This window comes from Sminthopsis crassicaudata, chromosome 1, assembly GCF_048593235.1.
Source record: "Sminthopsis crassicaudata isolate SCR6 chromosome 1, ASM4859323v1, whole genome shotgun sequence".
Taxonomy (NCBI): domain Eukaryota; kingdom Metazoa; phylum Chordata; class Mammalia; order Dasyuromorphia; family Dasyuridae; genus Sminthopsis; species Sminthopsis crassicaudata.
In genome coordinates this window covers 34,677,736-34,703,039 of record NC_133617.1, presented here as the reverse complement: position 1 = coordinate 34,703,039, position 25,304 = coordinate 34,677,736, and the positions used below count along the sequence as shown (strand labels likewise).

The 25,304-nt window shown below is 41.3% G+C and overlaps 1 protein-coding gene across 4 annotated transcripts in view; it reads left to right on the top strand.

The window, feature by feature from the left end:
* The first annotated feature begins 1,974 nt into the window (after positions 1-1,974).
* The window catches only part of CCDC92 (coiled-coil domain containing 92), a 47,429-nt gene continuing 24,099 nt past the window's right edge, over positions 1,975-25,304 (top strand). Inside the window, exons 1-2 of one of the 4 annotated variants that reach the window (XM_074299289.1) lie at positions 4,079-4,757; positions 5,569-5,716. The gene's annotated coding sequence lies outside the window, so the exon portion shown is untranslated. Of the gene's footprint in view, positions 2,078-4,078; positions 4,758-5,568; positions 5,717-16,310; positions 20,140-25,304 lie in introns of those variants that run through there. The other 3 variants (XM_074299308.1, XM_074299269.1, XM_074299279.1) reach the window with 3 other exon arrangements.

Genomic DNA, 25,304 nt, shown 5'->3' with positions numbered 1-25,304 from the left:
GGCCATGGCAGTGATTGAAGTGACAAGGAAAGTGTCTAGAGGGGTTCTCAAACTACGGCCCCTGGGCCAGATGCACCGCTGAGGACGGTTATGGCAAATGGGCTGAGGGGCGGAGACAGAGCGGGAGCTTTTGTTTTTACTACAGTCCGGCCTCCCAGTCTGAGGGACAGGGAACCGGCCCCCATTTAAAAAGTTTGAGGATCCCTGGGAGGGGCACAGACAGCATTCAGGAGGTCAGGGAAGCTCACAATGAACGGGGCAGAAATAACACTGGGCCAGGAAGCTAGTGGGTAGAGCCTGGAGGTCTGGGGACTCTTCCCACAAGGGGAGGGCCAGGATTAGAAAGGCTGGAACTTTGGCCAGAAGATAAGAGCAGCACCCAAAGTGTCGGTGGTCTCTTGCTCGGAGGGCAATGGCAGCAATCGGTAGATTGATGCTACTAAGTCCATCCAAGAGGCATGGGAAGCTCTAAAGAATGACATTCTGAAGATGCAAAGTGTTACACTCCTGATGGAGAAAGAAGGAAAGGAAAAGCGAGGCAAGGGAATGTGCATTTATTTAGCACTTACTATATGCCAAGCGAACAACTCGGTGTCTCAGGGGATAGGGCACTGACCTGGAATCAGGAAGGCTTACGGTCATTAGTTCAAATCTGGTTTCGGACACTAACTGTGTGATCCTGGGTAAACCACTTCACTGAGTGAAGCCTGAGTGTTTTTCATTTGTACAATGAGCTGGAGAAGGAAATGGCAAATTATGCCAGTGTCCCGTTCCCCAAATGGATTTTACCATTTGAGTCAACAACAAAACTGTCATGCATTGGGCTAGCTTTTTTTTTTTTTTTTTTTTTTTTTTTTAACAAATATTATCTCATTTGATCTTCCAAGTGCCCCTTAGAAGTGGAGGGAAGGTAGACAAACTCTGTTTAGCCATAATCCCGAACTAGGGGCAATAGATTAAGATTTATTTAACCCCACAGATTGCGAGGGCACAAACTGTCGTTTGCCTCTTTGAATCTCCAGCGCTGACGAGACTAGCATACAGTAGGCGTTTAATAAATGTTTATTGACCGACCCGATGAGTAAGAATTGTGGTAAGAATAATTAGACTTTATGCAGTGCTTTAAAGTTTGCAAAGCGGCATTTCATGGTCTCTCATTAGATCTTCATGTCCCCCTAAGAAGTGGTGCCATCATTATCCCCACTTTACTGCTGAGAAAACTGAGGCTGAGTGAGGCCAGATTCCAGCTGTGGAGAGGTGGGGCGCGGGGGTCTCCGAGCCAAGGCTGGATGATTTGCTTCCGGGTGTCCGGTCAAGGTCAGAGTCAGACTGAGGAGTTAGGGGAAGGGCCCCGAGGTTTGCCCCTCCCCTAACATTTTAAAAGCTTTTAAGGATTAAGGATTTAATAAGGATTTTAAAGGAATTTTCTACTGACTCGGACATTCTGCTTCAGGAAAAACAAAAACAAGGCTCCATTCAGAACAAATTCAGAAACAACGCAGGCCGGGCTCAGGCGCTGGAGGGAAGTGTCTCCTTACAGAATAGGGCCTGGCATACAGCAGGCGCTTAATGAAGGCTTGTCGCCTAGGATTTGGCTTTTTCTATCTGGAATTAAGGAAAAACCGAGCTCACGAATATCCACCAATCCCCCTCGTTCGACGGGAACGAGGCGACGTCAGCGCGCCGTGCGCACGCGCAGCCGCCCGCAGCAGGTGCTTGGGCCCAGGCTTCTGGCGCGCGCTGAGTTTTCCACCTGGTGCTGGCCGGAGGGCGCACGCGCCCCACCTCTCTCCACTCTGGGCTCTGGACCTGGCTCTGCGCGCTCCCTCCCTTCCACTCCATCCGAGCGCCGGTGGCGCGCACAAATACGCCAGCGACTTACGTACAAGCACGCGGCCCACACCAGCTTACGTACAAGCACGCTCGAGTCCCCCCTCCCCCGCCGGCTCTGACTGCGTTGCCCAGGCAACCGCAGTGCGGTCTCACCTGAGCTTTGCGCCTGCGTCCCACCGGCCGGCCCCTCCTCCCCTCCCCTCCCCTCCCCCTCAAAGCGGGGAGCTCCGCCGCCCCCTACTGAGTGAGTATGGACGCTGAGCCCCGGCGCCGGGGAACTGGGGGAGGGATCAAGGAGAGGGGGAGGGGCGGGGGGAACCCCATATCATCGCGAGGGAGACCCCGACCTAACAGCTCCAGCCTGCCGCGCCCGGGCGGCGCCCATCTGCAGCTCCGGATTTTCGTCCCGCCCCCTGCCCTCCTCCAGCCTTCTCCATCCCGCTCTCCCCCTCCTCTCCTGCCTTCTTCCTTCTATTCCTTTTCTTCCCTCTGCTCCGTTCCCTTTTACTATCCCCCCTCCTATAGTCTTCTTCCCCCTTCCCTTTCTCTAGCCTTCCCCCTTCCAGATTTTCTCTGAGCAGCCTTCATCCCTCCTCCATCCCTCTTCTCTTTCCATCTCTTCCTTATTCTTCTCCTTTTCTCTATCCCTCCTCCCGTCCTCCTCCTCCTCTTCCCTTCCTCTATGCCTCCTCCCCTACCTGTATTCCCCTTTTATCATCCCTTCTCTCCCATCTTCCCATCCCTTCCCCATCACTCCTCCCATCCTCCTATATCCTCCCTCCCTCCTCCCCTATACCGCTCCTCCTCCTCCCTTTTGCTTCACCCCCAACCCCTGCCCTTTCACCCTCTGTCCCAGCTCTCCTTCCTCCTCCTGCTTTTGTCTCCTCTTTTTGTCCTGTTTCTCCTTCCTGTCTATGCTCTCCCTCCTCTCCCTCACCCACGTTGGAGCCTCCCCCCCCCCCTAAATCTGTGGCACTCCTCACTCCAGAAGGAAAAATGCAAGACGACACACTTTCCATTTATCTGCATCATTAACATTTTCACCATCGTTATCTCCAGTCTAGACAGCCAGAAAAACAGTAGATTACCTGATTTCTAGACTTTCGGAGGTTAAAGGTTCCCCAGGAAAATGTAATAGAATCAAGTGAATTTCAGCTCCCTGCCCTGTCCAGTCTCAGGCCCCCAGGAGCAGGGCCTGAAGACAATTCTGAGTTCAAATGCAGTCTCCTTACTTACTGGCAGGGAGATCCTGAGCAAGTCACTTAATCTCATCTGTAAAATGGGGATTAAAACAGTATTTAGCGTGAAGGGAGGTGGTGAGGACCCAGTGAGATCATTTTTAAAGGGCGTAGCCTGTAACTGTACAGATGGCACATGGTAGGGATACACAGATATTAAATAAACATAAGTGTTCTTATTCCCTACTTGCTCCCACTTTCTCCTGCCTCTCCTTCATTCACATCTATAAGCCTTCAGTTTTCAGTCTATGATCTTACAATCGGTGCCCCTCTCTTCCTCACTCTGTTCTCCAGGTCTCCGTCCTACCTTCCCTCCTTGGCCTAACCCTGTGCTCTTTCCCCAAACTTCAGTTGCAGGATCTGGAAAGTCCCTTCCCTAGAACTGGAAGGGACCCTTTGGGGTAGACCACTATATTTTACAATTCAGGAGAGAGGTTAAAAAATTTGGCCAGAGACACATGATGGCAACTCACCCCAGGAGGGCTTGCAATTCCTCTACCTCTGAGTCAGTCCCTTTTCCATTGTCCCATCTCCCTGTGTGCACCCTGCATCCCACTGACCTGTCCCTCCTCCCCCATAATCCTTTCCTGTGTGCCTTCTCTTTATCTCCTCCTTCCCACTCATCCATCTAGTCATCTTCTGTTACTATCATTTCCTCTGTCCCTCCTTGAGTCTTTCTCCTCTTACCACTCTCTGGCCACCCTGTATCCTTTTCATCCTCCTCTCCACTATCTCCACCCATGCTCTTATCCCATCCTGTCGCTCCTTCTCTCCTCTTCCTCCTACCCATTCTCTAACCATAGCCTCTGTTTTTTCCTCCTCCATTTTTTCCTCCCACTCATTCTCTTCCTCTGTCTCTCCCTCTAGCTTCTTCCCACCTTCTCTCCATCTCTCTTCTCTCTTCTCTCTCTCTCTCTCTCTCTCTCTCTCTCTCTCTCTCTCTCTCTCTCTCTCTCTCTCTCTCTCTCTCTCTCTCTCTCTCTCTGTCTCTCTCTCATTGGGGAGGATAATCATACTTCACGTAGGGAATGAATTAAATAACCACTGTAATCTTTTTCATCTCAGATTCAAGGAGTCCTCCCATCTCCCCTAGTCCTTTGCCTTCCTCCTCTCTGCCCATTCTCCTCCCCTTTTCCACTTCTCTCATCCTATTCCTGTCACCCCCCACACCACCTCCTGTCTCCTGCCTTTGCACTTGGCCAAACCTCCTCTCCCCGCCTTCCCCATCCTGTGGTCCCTCCTCTTTCCTTGTCTTTGCCCATCTCCTGCCACCTCCTCCTCCTCCTCTTCCTCCCCACCCCTTTGCTGGGTCCCACCTCCTCAGCCCTGCTTCATCTTCTCTTCCTTCCATCCCTCTCCTTTGCCAGTCTGTCCCTCCCTTCTCCCCAAGTTCCACCTCCCCCCATCATCTTCCCACTCCCAGGGTGCATTGCTTTATTTGGACCGGTAGCTCTGGGAGATGAGCTCTGGCTGCACAGACTGACCTCTGAGGACCAGAGAAAGGGGAGGGGGAGAAGGGAGAGCCCAGCCCAGCCTTCCCCTCCCCTCCTCTCCTCTCCTCTTTCCTCCTCTCCCTTCCCCTGCCCTGCCCATGGGCCACCTGCCCCAGCAGCTGCAGGAGAGGAGGAGGAGGAGGAGTGAGAGAAGGGGGAGATCCACCTAAAGGACAAAGGACATCACCCTCAGGTGAGCTGTGATGGGGAGGGCAAAGTTGTTAGCAAACCAGATCGGAAAAGAAAGCTCTCGCTGTCCCATAAACCCCTCTCACCTGACACCCTTTACAATCGCCCCTTCCTTCTTTCAGAATATGGGCCAGTGTTGGAGGGCATCTGGGTACCAGGAGCTAGGGTACTGCTATCTCTTCCCCCCAAAAAAACAATGCCGGTCTCGATGCTTTCTCAGCTCCTTTGGGAGGCAAGAGATGATTCGGTCCTCTCTTCTGCGGCCGTGTGTAGAAGGAGCTGAGCAAAAATAATCGGGTCATCTTTGAGCCCCGAAGGGATGATGTGTTTGGGGGCGCTTGTCAGCCCCAGCGTGGGGACAAGTCAGAAAGACAGCCCACCCCTTTGAAGTAAACGTCAGCTCTTTCAGGGTGGGTGGGGGTCCTGTGGCGCTGAGGGGAATGGTGGTACTTAAAGCAGCTGCCCAGAGATCTGCGTGTGGAGGAGGATGCGCTGGAGCCGAGCCGGCCGGGACTGTCCCGGTGCTCGTGCTCATGTCCCGGTGCTCGTGCTCTTGTCCCGATGCTCGTGCTCATGTCCCGGTGCTCGTGCTCTTGTCCCGGTGCTCGTGCTCTTGTCCCGGTGCTCGTGCTCTTGGGCCGCTGCCCGTGGCTCTCCATGGGGTGGTCGAGGCTGTCAGGGGAGCCAAGCCAGGGATGTAGGACAGCCGGGAGCCGGCAGAGCCGGGCCAGCCCTTGGGGTGGGCTTGCAGGAGGGCTGCGAGCCGCATTGCAGGTGCCCGAGAAGCTGCCAACAGTGTGGCTCTCTTTGTCTAGGAGGGAAAATATTTGTGGCAAAATGTGCCTCCGAGGGTGCTTGTTACTGCAGGGAGGAGTCCTCGGGCCATTTCATCTTTTTAATACGTTCGAACATCGCTGTGGAGATTAGAGCCCTCCTTGGCAAGTTGCACTGCCCCCCTTTAGGGTGAGTATCCCTCCGTGGCATGCCTGTGAAGCGGTGGTTGGGGACACAAAGCAGCGTGGAATAGTAGTCCTCTGCGAGATGAAATCGCACCGGCTGGCTGAATGGCATCTAGCTTGTCCGTTTTGTCAGATGGCTGCTTCTGCAGTGTTCCGTGCTGTGACGGCATCCCGTTTTACCGATTCAATTCCGTAGCTGACCTGAAAAGAAGGACTGATTTCCCCCCACCCCAAAAAGAATAATATTTACTATAATCCGAGCTCTAGTTGGCAAATGCAAATTTCTGAACATATCCTAGGCGTTAACTCTGCACAATCTAAAAACTATGACAAACTGGTGGCTAATTTTGCTCTTTTTAAGAGTTTTTTTATTTATTTATTTGGGATATTTATTATAAAAGCTGTTGTCTTATTATGTAGTCATTTCTTTTGCACAATAAAAAGAATCACCTGGTTTTTCTTGGTATTGCTTTTTTTAAAATAGGAAAATCTGTTGAAATTGTTTGATTTTGCTAGTCCCGAATCATTCCGGGATTTATATATTTGCCCTAGCCAAACTTTTATTTTACCCGACATCTTTGTGAAAGATTTTTTTTGTATGTTATTTTAATAGGCTTTTATAGTTCATCTATTCTTTTTCTCAGTCTATAAATCTTAAGTATATATTAAAGTGTAACATTGAAAGAATACAAATAAGGCAATGCTGTATCTATGATAGGATCCTTTTAATAAGATGTATCATAATGGAGCATAAAAATCTTAGATTCTGAAGTGCTATAAACCAAATCCAAGACACCTCCTGGGATGGCACTCCAACCGTCTGCAGTCACCCGTGGAAAGTATAGAACTAGCTCAATGACAGAGATATTTATCTTGGAAACTAGATTTTGTCATATTTTTTCCCTAGGAAAAAAAACTTTGTTCAAAAGAATTCATCATCTATATTATTCATTTTGAATATTTCTCCCTATTACCAACCATTATCATATTGCCTCAATTCATTCCAAAGGCTCTTTAAAGTTATTCCTTTGCTATAACAAAGCATTTTTTTTCAGATTTTTTTTATGATCTGAAACTTATTTAATGAAAGCCATTTGCAAAAAGGTCAGTTAGAAATGGGTAATGTCTGCTTGCAGCTGAAACTTTGGAGTGGTTCCAAGACTGGTTTCAGTGACCCTATTTTCTCCATCCCAGCACCAGAGGGTGCCACTGTGCCCCCTCCATTCAATGATGCGTTGTTTTAGGGAACTTATTTCTCCTGTACCTAAGAGCACCCAACCTCCTCACCCCACCAAAAAAAAAAATCCAAAAAACAAAACTCTGCCCCCGGCACATACATACCTGAAGAGTGCAGTGATGGGATAAGGAATATGTATGGCGATATACAACCCAAGGATTTTTTCCCCTAAATAAAATCTGTGATTTATTCTTTTTGAGTCAACAGATAGTAAAAGTCAGTAAATTAGTTTTGTTTTGTTTTGTTGTTTGTTTTTTTTTAATTAACAGTTCCTTCTAAGAGATTGATAAAGGATCTCATTTTATGATGGTGCTTCTCCCAGTTGTTCTCTCTGTTTATTATAGTTCTCTACATCTGGACCTTTGTCATGAAAATCACTCCTATGATAGATAGGCTGTTCTAAAATACATGGAGATTATACAATACATCAGCATTGTTTTTATCAACATAGTAGAAATATCTGATGAAGCATATTCACTGGGTATATGGGAAAGGCAGGTCAGAGTTATGCTGGACAGCATGTCATGGGGATGAGGGCGAAGTGAAAGTCCAGAGGCTTTGCTCCCTTATCAGCTCAGAACTCTACTCTCTTGTCTGTGACCCTAAACACATTACTTGGAGATTCAGTTTCCTCACCTGCCAAATAGGGTTAATAGTACATACTGTTCTGTAGGGTTTTACAAAATTTAAAAGCCCTCTTTGTAAATGTCAGTTTTTATTTATTGTTGAAAAGGTTAAGTTTAATTATAGCTTTTTGTCTGTGGAAGAAACCGTATCATGTGTGGAATATATTTAACATTCATGGGAAAATGACTTGGAAACAGTAGTAGTAATAATAATAATAATAATTCTCTGTTAGAATATATGTTCCTTGACAGTAAGGGATGGTATGCCTTAGCAGAATGCCTGACATATCCCAGGACAAGCGTGTAATAAGGCACTGCCCTACATGGCAAAGATGAGGCTCTTACTCACCCTCAATAGCATTGCTAGAAGTTGCTATTCCATTCCATTGAAGTCTTATTCCAACATCATCTTATGTCACAGTCGTGACTGGACTGTTAGTGGCTCTGCCAGCAAGATTTTAAACTCTTATAAGCAATTCCGAAGTCAAAACGGTTTCCTTTATACCATCAGCAATGGATTATATTGTTTGTTGTCTGAGAACTAATCTCACTGAGTTCAAAGAGACTCACTATCCTACCACCCTTCACGGACTGCAGGGTGATAAGTTTTTCAGTCCCAGTAACTGTCAGAGACCATCTTCACAAGTTGTAGAAGTTTTGGAGTCTCTGGTCATGGAAGGAACATGTTCATTGACAAAATCACAAATTCTTGAAGCACCAAAATAAGAGATGACTTTTTCACTCTACATGCCCTTTAAAGGAAATCATATACTTGTGCAATGGATTATTGGAATCAGGGCCTATTCTGTGACCCCAAATTAACTTTATTCCCACAGGAGGTGTTCATGAATTGCTTGCTCAAAGACTTTTGTCTTGTTGGCACCTTGCTTTAACTCAAATTAGCCAAATGATGCTATATCTCTTCTTTCAGAGGAACTCTGTATAGAAGCTATCCCTGGGATATTGTTAATGTATATCTGAACCTAAAATGTTGAGAACCATGGCATGTAGGATTTCACTATATTTAAATAGAATGATGCCTTATTTTTATCATTCATGTTTGTGTCTATAAGCCTTGTCTGGATGCAGTAATGGGAATGGGCTCTTTGCTTTTTTAATTGATTATGATTTATCTTTCTGTTAGATTTTTCTGATCCCTTTGAGCTAAAGAATGCATTATCTGTAAGCAAAGTGCATTTGTCCTTCCAATCAGCCTGTACTCTATGGCCTGACTCATATTTCCTCCACCCTGCTCCCATTACAAGACTCCCTTTGCTTAGAAGCCTTCCCTAGCTTCCTATTTCTTCACCACATCAATGTTAAAAAGCTTCTACAATCTCCATACTTTGGCCCCACTCTATTGTTATTCTCTACTGCTTCCAGTCACATCACTGCCTACCACTGTGTGTGATGCTGTTCCCTCCCCATAGTTCGTCATTTCCTTCACCTTGAATGCCTTCCTTTTAGCTGCCAATTCATCTCTTACCCACCTTTCAAGCGCAGTGATACAGTAAATAGAATGCCAGATTTAGAGCCTTTCTCCCCTCCTGTCTCTGTTGCTTTGTTAACATGGGAGAGTTACTTCCCTTCTCTGAACCTCATTTTGCTTAGCTATAAAATAGATATAATAATACTTTAGTACCAGTCCTCATAAGATTATTGTGAATTCCTCTGTAACATAACCAACAAATGGTATCCAGAGTCTGTGGGAAGTCTGTTTGAAGGAGGGGGAAATCGACCATTTCTCAAGGCAAAACATTCTGTTTTGGGACAGCTAGAATTGTTGGGAAAATTTTCCAGATATCAGGCCTAAATTTACTGTTTCCACTCATTGTTTTAGGTTCTATCCTCCAAGACCAAGCCTGTCTCCATTAGAAGGCAGCTAAGGTGGTGCAATGGATAACACTTAAAATCAGGAAAACTCAGTTTAAATTTTCTCAACTTAACTTCTTACTTGAAAGCCTATACCTGAACAAGTATCCCTGCTAGACGAGAATAGCAAAGTCATTCACAGTTTGTCATCCCGAAACATTGCTATTACTTTGTATACGTACATTTCACTTTGCTTGAGTTCATGGAGTACTTTCTAAATTTTTTTTTTCCTGAGATCATCCTGCTCATCACTTCCCATAGAACAGTAATATTCCGTCATAAACACATGCCTTAAGCACACATATTATTGAGTCATTTCCTAATTGATGAGCATCCCCCCTCAATTTCTAATTTTTTTTTTTTGCCTTGAGATCTGCTGTGAATAATTTTTGTACATATAGGTCATTCTTTTTTTTTTTTCCAATCCCTTTTTGTATTCATTTCAAATAGTAGTTGTGTTAGGTCAAAAGATATGCATGAATTTATAGCCCTTTAAGCACAGATCATATCACATGATCATTTATCAACTGGGGCATGGCTATTTTTTATAAATTTGACTCAGTTCCCTCTATATTTAAGAAATAAGGCCTTATCAGAGAAACTTGCTTTGAAATTTTTTACAATTACTATTGCTAACTGTATTTCTCCCCCCCCCCATCATCCCGAAATTTATTCTGTCCTTTCACCCTGTCCTTCAAAAGTGTTTTGGTACTGACCACTCCCTCCCCCCCATATACACTTCTCTTTTATCACTCCCCCTTCCCATATCTCATTCTCCTCCTATTTTTCTGCAACGTAAGCTAAATTTCTGTACTCCCACTGAGTATGTATATATGTATGTATGTATCAATTCAGATGAGAATAAGATTCACTTTCTCCCCCTTTCCTCCCTTTCTTCCCCTTCACTGTAAAAGCTTTTTCTTGTCAGGCTACATTTGAACTCAGTCCTTTCTGACTCCAGGACTGGGGCTCCACTTTCTGCACCATCTCCCTGCCACTTTGGAGTAACCCTATTAAGAAGGATTTTCTGAGGTCAAGCCAAAATTTGCTTATTTGTAACTTCTAACCTCTTCCTTGCTTTCCCATTACTATGGAAGTAACCACCAGCCTTCCTCCCAGTCGCCAAGGCTTCCAACCTAGGTAGCTTCCTGCCCCCCTTATTCTTTCTTACTCCTCAAAACCAATCTCTTGACTCTGTCTTTATATACTCTCCCTCCCTGACTCTGCTGCCATCTTGGTACAAGCTCTCATCACCTTAAGCCTAAACTAATGCACCTGACAGTTGGTGTCTTATCTGAAATCTCCCCCATTCCAGTAATCTTCCACTAAGCTCTCAGACTTATTTTCATAAAAAGCAATTTTGAGCATGTCACCACCCCCTCCAAGCCAATAAACTCCTATGGCTCCCTATTACCTCCAGGATCAAATGTGAAGTCTTCAGTTTGGCTTATAGCCCTTTACATCTGGACCCCCTACCTTTCCAGTCTTCTCATACCTCACTCCCTTTCTAGCAATTCTGTGATCCAGTGACACTGACTTTCTTGTTCTTCCTCACATTTCCCAACTCCAAACATTTTCACTGCCTGTCCTCCACTCCTGGAATGTTCTCTCTCTTCATCTTCATCTTCATCTTCCTGGCTTCAAGTCCCATCCAAAATCCCACCTTCTCTAAGTAACTTGCCCAGGGACACATGGCTAGTATGTATTTGAGGCCATATTTGAACTCAGGGAGATAATTCTTCCAGACTCCAGATGTGGCGGTCCATCCTTATCCCACCTAGCTGCCCGTGACACATAGGGGAGTTTCAATAAATGCTTGTTCACTTAACTTGACATTGTACTTAATTCTGCCCTCTAAGGCTAAACAGAACTATCAGTTTTTCTATATAACAATCCTTTAAACACTTGAAGACATTGTCTTGACTCCCTAGACCTTTTTTCTCCAGACTAAACATTCCTAGTTCTTGTAATTTATCCTCGTGACATCACCCCAAGTCCATCCAGGTTATGTTCCTTTGTAAACTTCTCAAGGCAATCCAAGTTCTCAGTAGCTTTTTATACTGCTGTAGCACAGTGGCTCTTAATCACCTTGTCATCCACTAAAACCCAAGATTATTTTCAGAAGGATTGTGTCTTCTCCCATCTTATACTTGTGAAATTGATTTTTTAATCCAAAAATAAGACTTTCTGTTTGTCTCTATTAAGTTTTTGGATGAGATTCAATATTCTCTCTCGTCAGCATCTTTCTGTGTCCTAACTCCATTATCTGTGTATTAGCTTAAACATCCCTCCCAGGTTTGGGCGATCTGCAGTTTCGATATGCATACTGACTGTAGTGCTTTTATCTAAATTACTGATTTAAAAAAAAAAAAAAAAACACAAAAAGGCCAGTTCTCTGCTGCTGCATATCGTCTGACCTGTTTCCAAGGTGACACTGATGGCTGCTTTTTTTTCTTTTTTTTCTTTCTTTTTTTTTTTTTTTTTTTTTTTTTTTTTTTTGGCTAAGGCAATTGGGATTAAGTGACTTGCCCAGGGACACAGAACTAGGAAGTGTTAAGTATCTGAGGTCACATTTGAACTCATGTCCTCCTGAGTTCAGGGCTAGTGCTCTCTCCACTGCACCACCTAGCAGCCCTTGGGGGTCTGCCCTTTCAACTAGCTCAGAATCCACTCTGACTCTCACTAATTGACAGTACACCTCATTGTTCATAATAGTGTCATTCCAGAAATTATCAAATATTTTGCTAAAACCTAGATTAACTATATCTCAAATGTACTGCTTCAATCAGTCAGTCATAACTCTTGTCAAAAAAGTGAACAATGATGTTAGTCCAGCATGTCCTGTTCTGGATAAAGACATTTTGATCAATATATTCTTCTCATAGTCACTCACCAGCTCTTTAATAATAGATTCTAGAATTTTGCCAGGAATTGAAGTCATGAGGCAGTAGCTCCATAAATTGCTGGGCTTGAGATTTTTAATTTGGATTTTGGACACTTTAGCTGGCCAATCTCTACATATAACAAAAGAACCAAGGTAAATTTAAAACCAATAAAAAATTTGTCATATTGAATGCTAAACATAAGCTACAAAGTAAAGAAAAAATATATTTAGGTCCTGCAATTCTGATGTTTTTCAAAATTTTACACTGTTTTTTCTAGGCTGTGGGTTTGTTTTTTTTATTGGATCTTTTTCAATGTTCCTGGTTCTTGATAGGCTCAATAAAGTCTAAAAGCTATTCTGAAATGGTTCAGTAGTAACAACAGTGGTCATTGTCATCAAATGCTTCCATTCACCTTGTGGAGTTATACATGGAAATCAACAAAATATAGTATAGTATAGCTATATACTGTATATAGCTGGCTATATAACTATAGTATGGCTCTTTTATAGCCACTTACAGCCCAAGGAGGTGAATGGAAGCATGGGGGTGTGTGTGTGTGTGTACACATACACACACACACACACACACACACACACACACACACACACACAGTAGCACTAGCTCTCTTATTTTTAATTGAGCACTTTATCCTTGTACATAGAGTCTATCTGTCCCCTGCATTGCAGAGGACAGTTTGACAACACAAAAATGCAAATGAAGGTGTTTCCTTTTCTACTTGATTTGCCTCACACATTCAGCTCTCTTCCTTAGCTCCAGCCCGCATCACTAGCTCTCAGTGGGATGTTTCAAACAAGATGTCCCTTAGCATCTCAGATTCCACATGTCCAAAACAAGTACTACCTTCTTTACCCTGTTCTGAATCAACCATTTCTGTCAATGGCACCTTCATCCTTCTAGGCCCAGGATTGGCAAACTCCAAGTCACTCTTGACTATTGACTCACCTTAGTCTTCATTAAGCATTTAGCATGTGCCAAACACTGTACATGCACCAAGAAACCAAATACAAAAGGACATCGAACCTGACCCCATTATATTCTAATAGCAGAGACCTCAGATATAGAGGGATGATGACCAAGGAAAAGTGAGATAGAAGATCTAGGGCATCACAGAGTTGGTGAGGCGAAGTGATTGTGATGATTGGACTAAGGTTCTTAGAATAAGAACGGGCAGCAGAAAGCAGTGCCCTGGAGGGTGGCAAGGCAAAGGAGTGAGCTGAGCGCCTCCTGAGGCCCGCTTTAGCCCTTGCACATCTCTCACATTCATCCCTTTCTGCCCACTCCTGTGGCTATCAGGCTGGTGAAAGAGCCTAATAATTGGTCTCTCCATCTCAGGTCTCCCCTCTCCAATGTAGCTTCTACTCAGCTGCCAAAGTGATCCTCCTAAGGCAGGTGTGACTGTGTCTCCCCATTCAGTATTCGCCAGTGTTTCCCTGTTACTTCTGAGGTCTAAAACACACTTCTCAGGTTGGTGTTTAAAGCCCTTCACTAATAGCTCCTACTTACCTTTACAGGTTTAGTAAATTTGACTCTTCTACAAATCTGGTTGTTCTTCACACATGTTCTATTTCCCATCTTTGGGCCATTGTTCAGGTTGCTCCCTGTGCACCCAGAATGCATTCTATCCTCCCCTCCACCTCGTAGAACCCTCAGGGAAACCTTTCCCCAAAGCTAGACTCAAAAGGAACTTCTGACATGAGCTTTTCTTTCCTAATAATACACCCAGAAGTTGCTGCCTTCCTGAAAAACATCATCTTGTATGTATTCTACTTACAAGTGTACACACTTTCCCTTGACAGCTGCTTAAAGGCAAGGAAGGACTGCTTTGGTTCAGTCTATGTCCACAGTGCTCAGCACAGAATTCAGAATATGGTTATCATTTAATGCATGTTGGTTGGTTTATTGACTTCAAAGTCTGATTTCAATCTCCCTCCTTCCATACTGAGAAGTCATTACTCTCCTTTACATCCTCTACTGTCCAGCTAACCAAACCTTTGAGCCATTTGTCACATACCACTCCATCTCTCATTTCCTTCCTTCAAAGCTCAGCTTTGCTGATCCTCCCCTTCTAATGCCTCTCCAGTTCCCTATATTTGTTTTGTAGCTAGCTACTCCTGTATGTACATGCTGTTTCCACCAATGCTCTCTGCCAGAGGGACTGTTTCATTTCTGTATCCTCTTTGTGTCCTGTCCCCTGGAGCACAGGGCCTGCCATATGGTAAATACTTCAGAAGAAAAGAAATAAGACTTTTTGATTGAAAACGTATCCAAATGTACCTTCCCTTGTTCTTAGCCCCATGACTGTGAGAAATTTATTTCTAAGCCATATCCTCGATAAAATAAATCCAGCATTTGAGGGGGGAAGAATTTGAGGGGGACTAAGAATGTGTAAAAAATATATGGCGTTTCATAACGCCAATGGTTTTTAGCTACATTGAGGAAAAGAAGGTAGATGGAAGTCCAATAACTGATTGGGAAGATGCTCAGTTGTTACCTTATTTTTGTTTCCTCTTCCATAAACCTATGTTTTGGAAAGTACTGAAAGAAATGGATAATAGGGAGATATGCATCCAGACTAATTAAGGAGAAGCTATAAGGCCATCCAGCTAGGCCCAGGTCAAAGCTGGGAAAATGAGTAGATTCAATCACTGAGCCACTACCAGTGAAGGAAGTTCATTGGATAGGAACAGAGGAGGCATATATATATATATTTAAATCATTACTAAAAACAAGAAAGCAGTGAAAATAGATTCACATTTAAATGTTCTGTGTTTTCTTTTGAAACATGACTAAAATGAAAGTGTTTTGCAAGACTGTACATGTATAATCTATATCAAATTGCCTTCTCAAGGCAAACATTTGTTTGGGTTTTTTTGCTTTACATTGGTTTAATATGAACAGAAGTTAGATTTTATGACATTGTCTGACAGAAGATTGAACAGTTTTGCTGATTGAAAGCCCATAGGATACACACACACACACACACACACACACACAGGGAGAGAGAGAGAGAGAGAGAGAGAGAGAGAGAGAGAGAGAGAGAGAGAGAGAGAGAGAGAGAGAGAGAGAGAGAGAGAGAGAGAGAGAGCATGCGCAGATGGAGCCTCTCGGAGAGAGGGAGAGAATTTGGATCTAAACATTCTAAAAAACAAATGTTAACTATATCAGATAGCTTACTGTCCTGGGGAGGAGTGGGGGAGGAAGAGAGGGAAAAAATTTGAAACACAAAGGCTTACAAAAATGAATTTTGAAAACTATCTTAAAGCATATTTGGAAAAAATAAAATAATATGAGAAAAAAAAGAAAAAAGGAAGTGATAATGAAAGGAATGATAAAGAAAATAAATGTTGGAATCTGAAAAAATTTCAAAAATAAATTATAGTATAAAAGTTTAAAAGTTTACCTATAATTGAAAAACATTTAAAATTTTTAAAAAATATTAAAAATCAGAGAGAAAAACAAAAACCATGTGAAAGACAGAATTGTGGGGAATAAGAGAAATATTACAGGAATGGAGAATGCCTGATATTGTCCCAAATTTCCAAAAAAAGAAAGAAATGAGGTTTGTAAACGATTGGCCAGTAAGGTTGTGTTCAATTCTCAAACGTATTATTAAAAAAAGTTTAGTGTACATATAGAAGAGAATAGAATGATCCCAGGGAGCCAGTAGGAGTAATAGGTCAGGGAATTACTGTAGATATGCTTTTCTGGGATTTCAGCAAAGCATTTAAAAGAAGTCTCTCATGCTGTTCTCTTGGGACAGATGAGAAATGTGCTAAGATAGTGGATTTAGAGCATTCAGACCTGGATGAATGCTTACATACAAAGACTCATCACTGAGTTCAATGTTAACTTGAAGGAATCTCAGGACTGAATAACCTCAAGGATCTGTGCTTGACTCTCACCTGGTTTCACTTTTTTTTTTTGTTTTTTATTTTTGTCAGTGAAAGGCTTAGTTTGTTTTATCATCAAATTTGCAAGTCATACAAAGCTCAAAGGAATAGCTAACACATTGGTTGACATTTCTTCTTCTTGTTCAGCAGTTTCATTCTGACTCTTCATGATTCCATTTAGAATTTTCTTAGCAAAGTATTGGAATGGCTTGCCATTTTCTTCTCCAGCTCATTTTATGGATGGGAGAACTGAGGCAAACTGGGTTAAGTGACCTGCTCAGGATCATACAGCGAGGAGGAAATAGGCCAGATTTGATATTTTCTTGGAAGAAATACTGGAGTGGTTTGCTATTTCCTTCTCCAGATGATTTTACAGATAAAGAAATTGAGGCAAACAGGATTTAGGGACCTGCCCAGGGGCATAGATCCAATAAGTATCTGAAGTTGGATTTTAACTCAGATCTTCCTGATCTGAAGTCCAAAGCTCTATCTACTGCTGGCCCATTGAGTGTCATCCACAAGAATCACAAAATGTACTGACAGGCTAGAACATTGGGCCAGATCTTTTTAAAAGTATTTTTTTTTTAATTTTTTCAGTCAACAAGTATTTTTAATTAGTATTTTAGTTAACCAGTCCCACTGAACAAATAAAAAATACAACCCTGAATAAAGTTCTCATTTCATAGCTGCATAGTTCAGTAAACAAATTCTCACTCTAGCTAGTCCAAAAATGTACATCTCTTTTTGCATTTTCAGTCCCTCACCTCTCTGGGAGGTGGTCAATGGCATGTACTATTTTCACTCTTTTGACCTTGTGGCTAAAGCCCTTCAGATTTGTTTCTTTTCCTACCATGCCCTTATATACATCATCCTCCTACTTCTCCTGACTGTATCCTTTCTTAGTTCCTAGAGGCTGGGAAAAGGTTAGATTTGGAGTGAGAAAATCTTTTGTTGAAATCCCCACCTATCAAATATTCATTAACTATGTCACCATTAACAGAAACACACATACATACACTCATGCCTCTGTAAAACTATCATGTAAGCTATATGTGATATTTTTATATTTTATATGCTATGTATTTAATAAATATTTGGATTGTTTAAAAAAAAAAAAAGGAGGAGCACTAGGTGATCAGTAGATAGAGGGCTAGGCCTGAAGTCAGGAAGACTCATCTTCCTAAATTCAAATCCAGCCTCAGACACTTTCTAACTAAGTGACAGATAAATCACTTAACCCTATTTGCCTTATTTCCTCATTTGTAAAATGAGCTGGAGAAGAAAATGGCAGTCAGTCTCTAATGTCACCCACTTCATCATGTCTTATACAGTAATTTTCTGTTACATTCATATACCATAATTTGTTTTGCCATTTCCCAGTTGGAGGGACTAATGAATTGCTAGCACTTTTATAGTGCTTTACAAATACTATTTCCTTTTTTTATCCTTACAACAATTCTGGGAGGTAGGTTCCATTATTACCATCCCCATTTTATAGATATGAAAACCGAGGTAGACAAAGGCTATGTGACTTGTCCAGGATCACACAGCTTAGAGACCACAATGCTGTGTCTAAAGCAGCTGTAGTGTAAAGGACGGTGCCTGAAGTCTTGTTCTTTCTCCAAATCAATACTTATTGCTGGCTGACCATTAACTTATTTACCCACCTGAAGAAACATTGAGATTTTCAAATGGAAAATCAATTGGCTCTAATCCAAGCTGTTACATCCAAGAATAGAGCAGCACCCATGAAGGCGATCTGAACATACCAACGCTTTGGTTACTTTAATAACACCACCTAACATGGAAATCGTACTTTAAGGTTTGCAAAGTGCTTCTTTGATATGATTTCATTGAATACTCACAAGACCTGTAAGGTGAATGTCATTATCCCCATTTTACAAATGAGGAAACTGAGGCTGAGAGCGTTAAGTGACATTAGAAGTCAGGTCATCCTTACTTCAAGGCCATTTCTTTATCTATTCCAACAGCTGGATCCTATTTATATGCAGTAAGAATATGGGCTGGACTTGCTCCCCTAAATCTCCATTCACACAGGCAGGTTGCATCCCTAGATCCTCACATTTCTAAGGGTCTACAAGGAGGGTTTTCTCATTTTCATGAGCCCTTTCCCCCACTGATTTTCCTCTGGTATATGTCAGCTGGACTTAGCTGTTAGGAATAAGTTTCACTAAGGGAGTCTAGTCCCCAACTTCTTAAATTGTGGGTCACAACCCCGTATGGCATCTCATAACTAATTGTGGTGGTCGTGAAATTTTGATTTGCTTTCAGTAAATGTTTGATTTTTATACCTTTATATCCAGAGTCATATAAACATTTCTAAGTTTAAGAAGTCTTGGTCTAGTCAACTGGTCAATTATGTGCATTTATTAAGTATCTACTACTATGTGCCAGACACTGTGATGGCAGTTCAAAGAAAGGTAAAACAGCCCCCTCAAGGATGTACACAATCTAAAGAGAGGGACAACAAGCAAATCAGTTTGTACAAACAAGTTTTCAGAAGACTTTGGGGAGCTAGAAACAAAACAGTCTTTCAGCAACCTTGGGCTTTACCCAAAAACACTCCTGTAGTTTGGTTAGCTCATTTCTGATATAAGTAAAAGTATCCTACTTGATATAGAGATACAAAACATTGCCTGGAAAGGGCACCAACTCTTGAGTTCAAGGGCCAGCATAATCAATCACACTTAGAGTCCATGTGACATAGCCCCCAAAGTGCTTTGGTTGGTTGCTCCTCATGAAGCCCTCACAAGTGCCCATCAGTCAGAGGAGAACTTTCTGTCAGTCTGAGACTGTCTTTCCTCCACACGGCATGTCTAGTTTGCCCTCAGACCGATAGATAAACCACATCATCCATTCCAGGAATGCTCCTATAACAGAATCCTTTGGACCTTTCTACATTTGCAAAGTCTTCCCCTGGTTGGGGGCTAGAATGAGAGGTGAAGGAAGAGAGAGGTTCTCCTTCCTCTTGAGACATTTTTTCTCAGTCTCTAGGATGTGGACTCTAACCTGATACAGTCCCATTAAGTACAACAGGCCTTTTCAGCCAGTTCCAATAGCCTCCTGTGCTCAGGCCCCCTTTAATTATGGAAAGGAAAGCACAGAACCCCCTCTTACAAATGAATCATTAATCAGAACATGTATAAGTGAGGAATAGAAAGCTCTTTGGGGAAAAAATCTTTCAGGGGGTTGAGTTTTCTGCAGGATACTCTGAGAAATCCTGAAACATGCAGAACATAGCTTTCATAACAAAATAGAACTTATATCCTGTTTCTCCCTCTCCTCCTGCTCTTCCCTTACCAAGAAAGCTGTAGGATGATGATCCTGCATACTTTCATTTTTGCCTCTCATTCTCCTATCTTCGTTTCCCCTGAATTATTGCTGGCTCACAATAGCACATTCATCTAGGCACAAACAACACCAATAAAACAACATAGAAATATTTTGTGGTAAGCAGTGTAGCAGCTGTGTCATCCACCTTGCATCCCCTCCCATACATTTACCTTTATGAATGTTCTTAATCTGATGGAAGGGATCTATTCTCGGGTAAATGTTGGGCAGAGGATTTCTTTTCTCTTCCCTGGGCTTTAATGAACTTAGTTGAAAAAGCAGGATTTTATGGTTCTGAAAGTTCTTTTACTCCCTGACACAATAAAGAATCATTGTGAGTGAAAAGAATTTATGGGTGTCAAACAATCTGAAATGCTATTAGTAAACGTGCATCTCAGCACACAAAATTCACAGAAAGAAAAGTATTAAAGAATTGTATGATCTATGTTGGGATTGTCATATCGTTAGAAAGGGCCAAGCATCTCTAGATGAATACCGAGGAGCTGTCCAAAAGTAATTCCTGAAAATGAAGATCTAGGAACATGGTAAATGACGTTTTAAAGTTTATGGTATTAAACAAATTCATTTGAAACAGTTGGGGGTGGGAGAAGGATCCTTAAACAGATTTCTTTCCCATGCCAAATATTTTGTGATCAAATTCTTGAATGTACAATGCTATTTGGACTGCTCTAGTAACTTTAAAGATAACCAGACTCACTTACATATAGAAATGTCCTTAGTTTTACAACAATAAAAAGTACAGAGGCCACTGATGACCCACCCATAATGACAAGGAAATAAAGCCCCAAGTTTCCTCTCCATTGTAAGTAAGGGCACACTACAACAAGCTCTTTTTTTCCCTTTCAGAACAATTACTTGGCCTTCAGATACCTAGAGGCTTTTAGCCTCTGTATTCCATTAAGACTAATAAGCGGAAATAGGAAATTTTACTTTTTAGGCCAGAAGATCCCAAAGAGCAAATGTGCCCCAAGAAGCATGTGTATGGCCATCCATTAGTACACACTGTTCTTACTCTTAAAGCCTTCTCTTTCACTTGAGTGACTCAAAATAAATAAAAGAAGCTCCAGTCCCATTAGTTAACATCAGCAGGGTGAAGTGTTTTTAAGGAAGGAATGCTAAAAATAACTTTTAAACCACAAAACATATTAAATACATATAGTGACCTTCAAGTATGAGACTTTTGAAATTTTTCCTATTCTTGTAGAAGGAAAAAATAAAGTTTTATTTTATTCAGAAATTCATAACTTCAATTTCTCAACTGGTAGTGAGTATAAAAATTTGTAACTTACCATAATCCAATCAACTGCAGAACTTTAGGCACCTATATTTTAATTATTTAAATTATTTATCATTCCCTTCCATTAGGGAAAAGCCTCATGAGATATGGCTATTTGTTTGCACATGGGTTGTGAAGCTCACAAAATTGTTGGCATAGTGTACTCACTAGTAAGAAGCGAGCCTGTTATGACTATGTAGATGATTCTTAGGGACAGTTTAAAACGTTTTGACTTCAATAAGTCAGCCCTAAGAGTACTGGGCAGATAATTAATAGTAGAGTGACTTGCTTAGAGTCAATTATCTGCCCAATATTCTAGCCAAGTCATTTAACCACTGTCTGCCTCAGTTTCTGAATGTGTGAGATGGGAATAAATCATAGCATCTACCTCCCAATACTGTTGTCAGGATCAAATGAGAACATATAAAGCTTTGTAAACTTTAAAGTGCTTTATAAATACTAGTTGTTCTTATAATAATTGTTAATATCAATAATTATAAAATAAAATCTAAAAAGAATTGCTAAACATGCTGAACAATATCAGAAATTTAAACAGGAATAAGAGATATAGTTACCCTGGGTGTTGCTTCAGAGGGGGTTAGTGAATCGTGGAGGATGCTACTTTCAAAGAACAGGTGGGGATGTAGTGACGGCTCCATAGGTCTATATCCTATCTCCTTTCATCCCCCAGAGCCAGCCCCTCTCCACTTTCTTCCCCTAGTGAGGACTACAAATAGTAACATAAGAGTTATTATGAAAGGAACATGTTATCAAGACAAATCATGCTGATGCTCCGCAGTACCAGTTCCTCATATTCTGAGCCTGCCATAAGACAAGAAGTATTTCATGTCCATTCCTCTGAATAAACCAGTCAGATTATTTAACTTCACTTTGATGGCACCAGCAATGGTTTTTACATTATACCACAGCATATCTCTGTAAACTGTCTGCTTTTTTGGTTTGACTTAGAGACACAATACTATGTTTACCCTCATTCCTTCCATAAAACAGGTTTTTTGTCCAAATTCCTTATCCTAAGGGTGACCTGTCCCTCTTGAGATAGTATGAGACAAAAAGGTTAGAGATGGTGTGTCCTAGAAGAGAGAATGAAATCAACAGGACTATTTTAAAATCATATCATGTCATATTAAAGTTCCTGTAGATTCTCAACAGTGGGCCTGAAGGAGGGATGGATGGTAATCCTTTGTCCCTGTTTTCTCTAGTCATTTCTATGGCAATTTCAGTATCACTCTGACTGGCAGCTCTCCTGAGATTATGTCTCCCTGGAGCAGGAGGAAATGGCTGTAATGTGGTCTGAATCATCACTGATAGCATTTGTGATTCTTGTAACAGATGAGGTCAGGAATGCTATTAGGAGGAAAGGAGAATTTTTACTTTACCCATCACACCTATTACCTGCACTTCTGTCATTAATTGGAGCTTATATAAATATTGCCTTTCTTTTCATTGCTGTTGGTATAATCTGATAATAATAGTATAGCGTTGTAATAAATTACAACCAAAGAAGTATACCAAAACTTATATTATGGGGAATTCCCAGCTTTTTCAAGCTGCTTCTAACATAGGAACAATTTGCAACATGCCTCTTACCACCATACACAATAGACATTGTACTATTAGTATCCATTGAATAAATACATAATTACAAAAAGCTAGTATAAATTCAGTAATACTTTTTAAAAAATTTTAAATTGCTTATTTTTATCATAATGCTTTTAAATTTGTATATCTTATGGCAACAGTATCTATATACATTTGAAGACCAGTGAAACATCATTAACTTATTTGTGAATTCATATCTGGATTCTCAGACCCCTTGCAAAAACTACATTGTTCAGAGCCCTCAAGTTGTCCTAGAATATATTTCAGCATGGTATTTGCCTTTCAGGGAGACATTTAGAGGTAATCTTACGGAAAACATAGCCTTTTTCTTCTGTTAGAGTTTTGCCGCTTTACTAACTAGAATACAGACTTGATTTGTTAAAGAACTCTCCTTTTCTTACCAAGGTCACACCTTTTGCTCATTCTCTCTTCCCTCATCATCTTCTGCAGATTGTTCCCCAAATCAATCTCCTTTTCTCTTTAATCCTCATTATTTTCTGGTTCCTTCCTTGATGCCTACAAGTTCACATATGTCTCCTAAAATTAATTAGGTCCTACCGTTCGCTCATGCTATCATCCTGTATTTATCCTCCTTCATACAGGGCAAGGGGAACATATATTCACATTCATTTGCTTCTGGATAATGGATAATTCATTTCTCAGCCCTTTACAATCTGACTTTCAAACTCATGTGGACATGTATAGAATGCAGTCTAGATTTGAAGAGAGCAGATTTCAAAAAATTCAGAGAAAAGACAGGTAGGATCCTAAGGACTAAAATTCTATAGGATAGGTAGCCTAGAAGGGAAATACCCAAAAATGAAATAAAGACACAAAAGGAAACTTTTCTAATATAGAGGAAAAAAATGGGAGGTGGCTGAAGAATCCAACGTTTCATACAGGAAATTAACTTATATTCAAAAAAGGAATGTACAGAAGATTAACACAAGACCTGATTATCAGGAAATGAATAAAAGAATTGACATAATCCTATAGAAATGATGTGAGGGATCCCAAAATTCTGAATGAACTGAGACTGGCAAAGATGGCTAGGAAAACAAACAGAGTTTGAAGTTTCGGTCTTTTTAAAATCTGTATTCAAAAAATGGGAGGAACAGAGAAGGGAGAGTATCTGTGTTAAGATAACTGCCAACAAAGAGTGAAGATCTATTTGTGTTTTTTTGGCTTCTATTTTCTCTGCTGAGGAGAATGACTTTTGTATGGGAAATTACTGGGAAACCATAGCCAACAGGAAGTTGATACTCCAGACAAACAAACTGAACAATTAACTGTTTGAATAACATTTAAGGTTTGCAGACTTCTTTATAAATCTCTCATTTGATCCTCACAACAACCTCATTTTACAGATGAGGAAACTGAAGCAAGGAATGGTTAAATGACTTGTGGCAGGAGTTCCTCAATTGAGTAACCTAGTTCTCTGGGCTTGACTGTGATGATTTGATAAATGCCTTGGATAAAACCATTGGTAGCTCTCTTATCACCTTTGTAGATGACATAAGTTTGGGAGAGATATCTAATAGCTTAAATAACAGAGTCAGGATCCAAAAAGATGGTGGGCAGCCATTGGGTTGAATATAATGAGATTCATTAGTAGTAGTTCTCTCATTTCAGTCTTGTTTAATTCTTTGTGACCCCATTTGGGGTTTTCTTAGCAGAGATACTGAAGTAGTTTGCCATTTCCTTTTCCAGCTCATTTGACAAATGAGGAAACTGAGGCAAACGGATTAAAGTGATATGCCCAGAGTCACACAGCTAAGAGGTGTCTGAGGCCTTCCTGGATTAAATCTTCCTGACTTTAGGCTAGGCTCAATACTCTTATCCAATTGATCACCTAACTGCCCTTAAGATCCATTAGAATCAAGTGTAAAGTCTTATATTTGAGTTCAAAAAAAATCAGATTCACAAATACAAGAGGATAAGGCTTGGTTAGACAGCAGTTCTGAAAAAGATTCAGGAATTTTCATGGTCAGCAAATTCATAAATTGGCATTGAAGGCATAGCTAGAAATGCCCTTTTTTCTTTTTTCCTCTTTATTATAAGGTGTGACTCTCTGAATGAGGGAGGAAGGAGTGGAAAATTTGAAGATACATATTGGAAAATTTGAGACATATAAAAACAAAAAGCTATCAGTAGAATTTTAAAATAGATTTTACTGATATTTTGTTTTTACATTGCCTAGATTTTCCCCAGTATTCCTCTACCTTGTCCTTCCCAGAGAGTTATCTCAAAAATTTTAAGAGAGAAAAAAATCAGTAAAACTGACCAATATAAAGTATTCTGAATCTGTGGACTCTATCTCTGTGGTGGAGTGGGACAAAATGTTTTCTTACTTTTCTTCTTCAGGTCTAAGTTATTTTGGAGGGTTTTTAAAGATTTTTTCCTATTTTGCCACTTTCATGTTTTATAGGGTTTTTTTTTTTATTTTGTGTTGTTATAATTGAGAAAAAAAGCAAAAATTTTAAAGAAACGAAAAAGAGAAGCAGAAAGGAGAATAAGAATCTGACAGTCTCACTACATACTATGTCTTCATCACACTATCTATGGTTCCAAATTAGTCACCAAGTATTTATGAAGTGACAATGATAAAATGAAGAGAGTCCAGGGATCCTCCAGCTTTATTTTAGTCCATATGAAATCCAAAGGAATTGGGTTTGTTTGGCCCAGAGAAGGCTTGGGGAGGATATAATGGGAATCTCCAAGAATTGAAAGGCTGTTACTTGGTAGAGGAATTAATTAAATTAGGATCAAGGGATCAAAACACCAAGATTT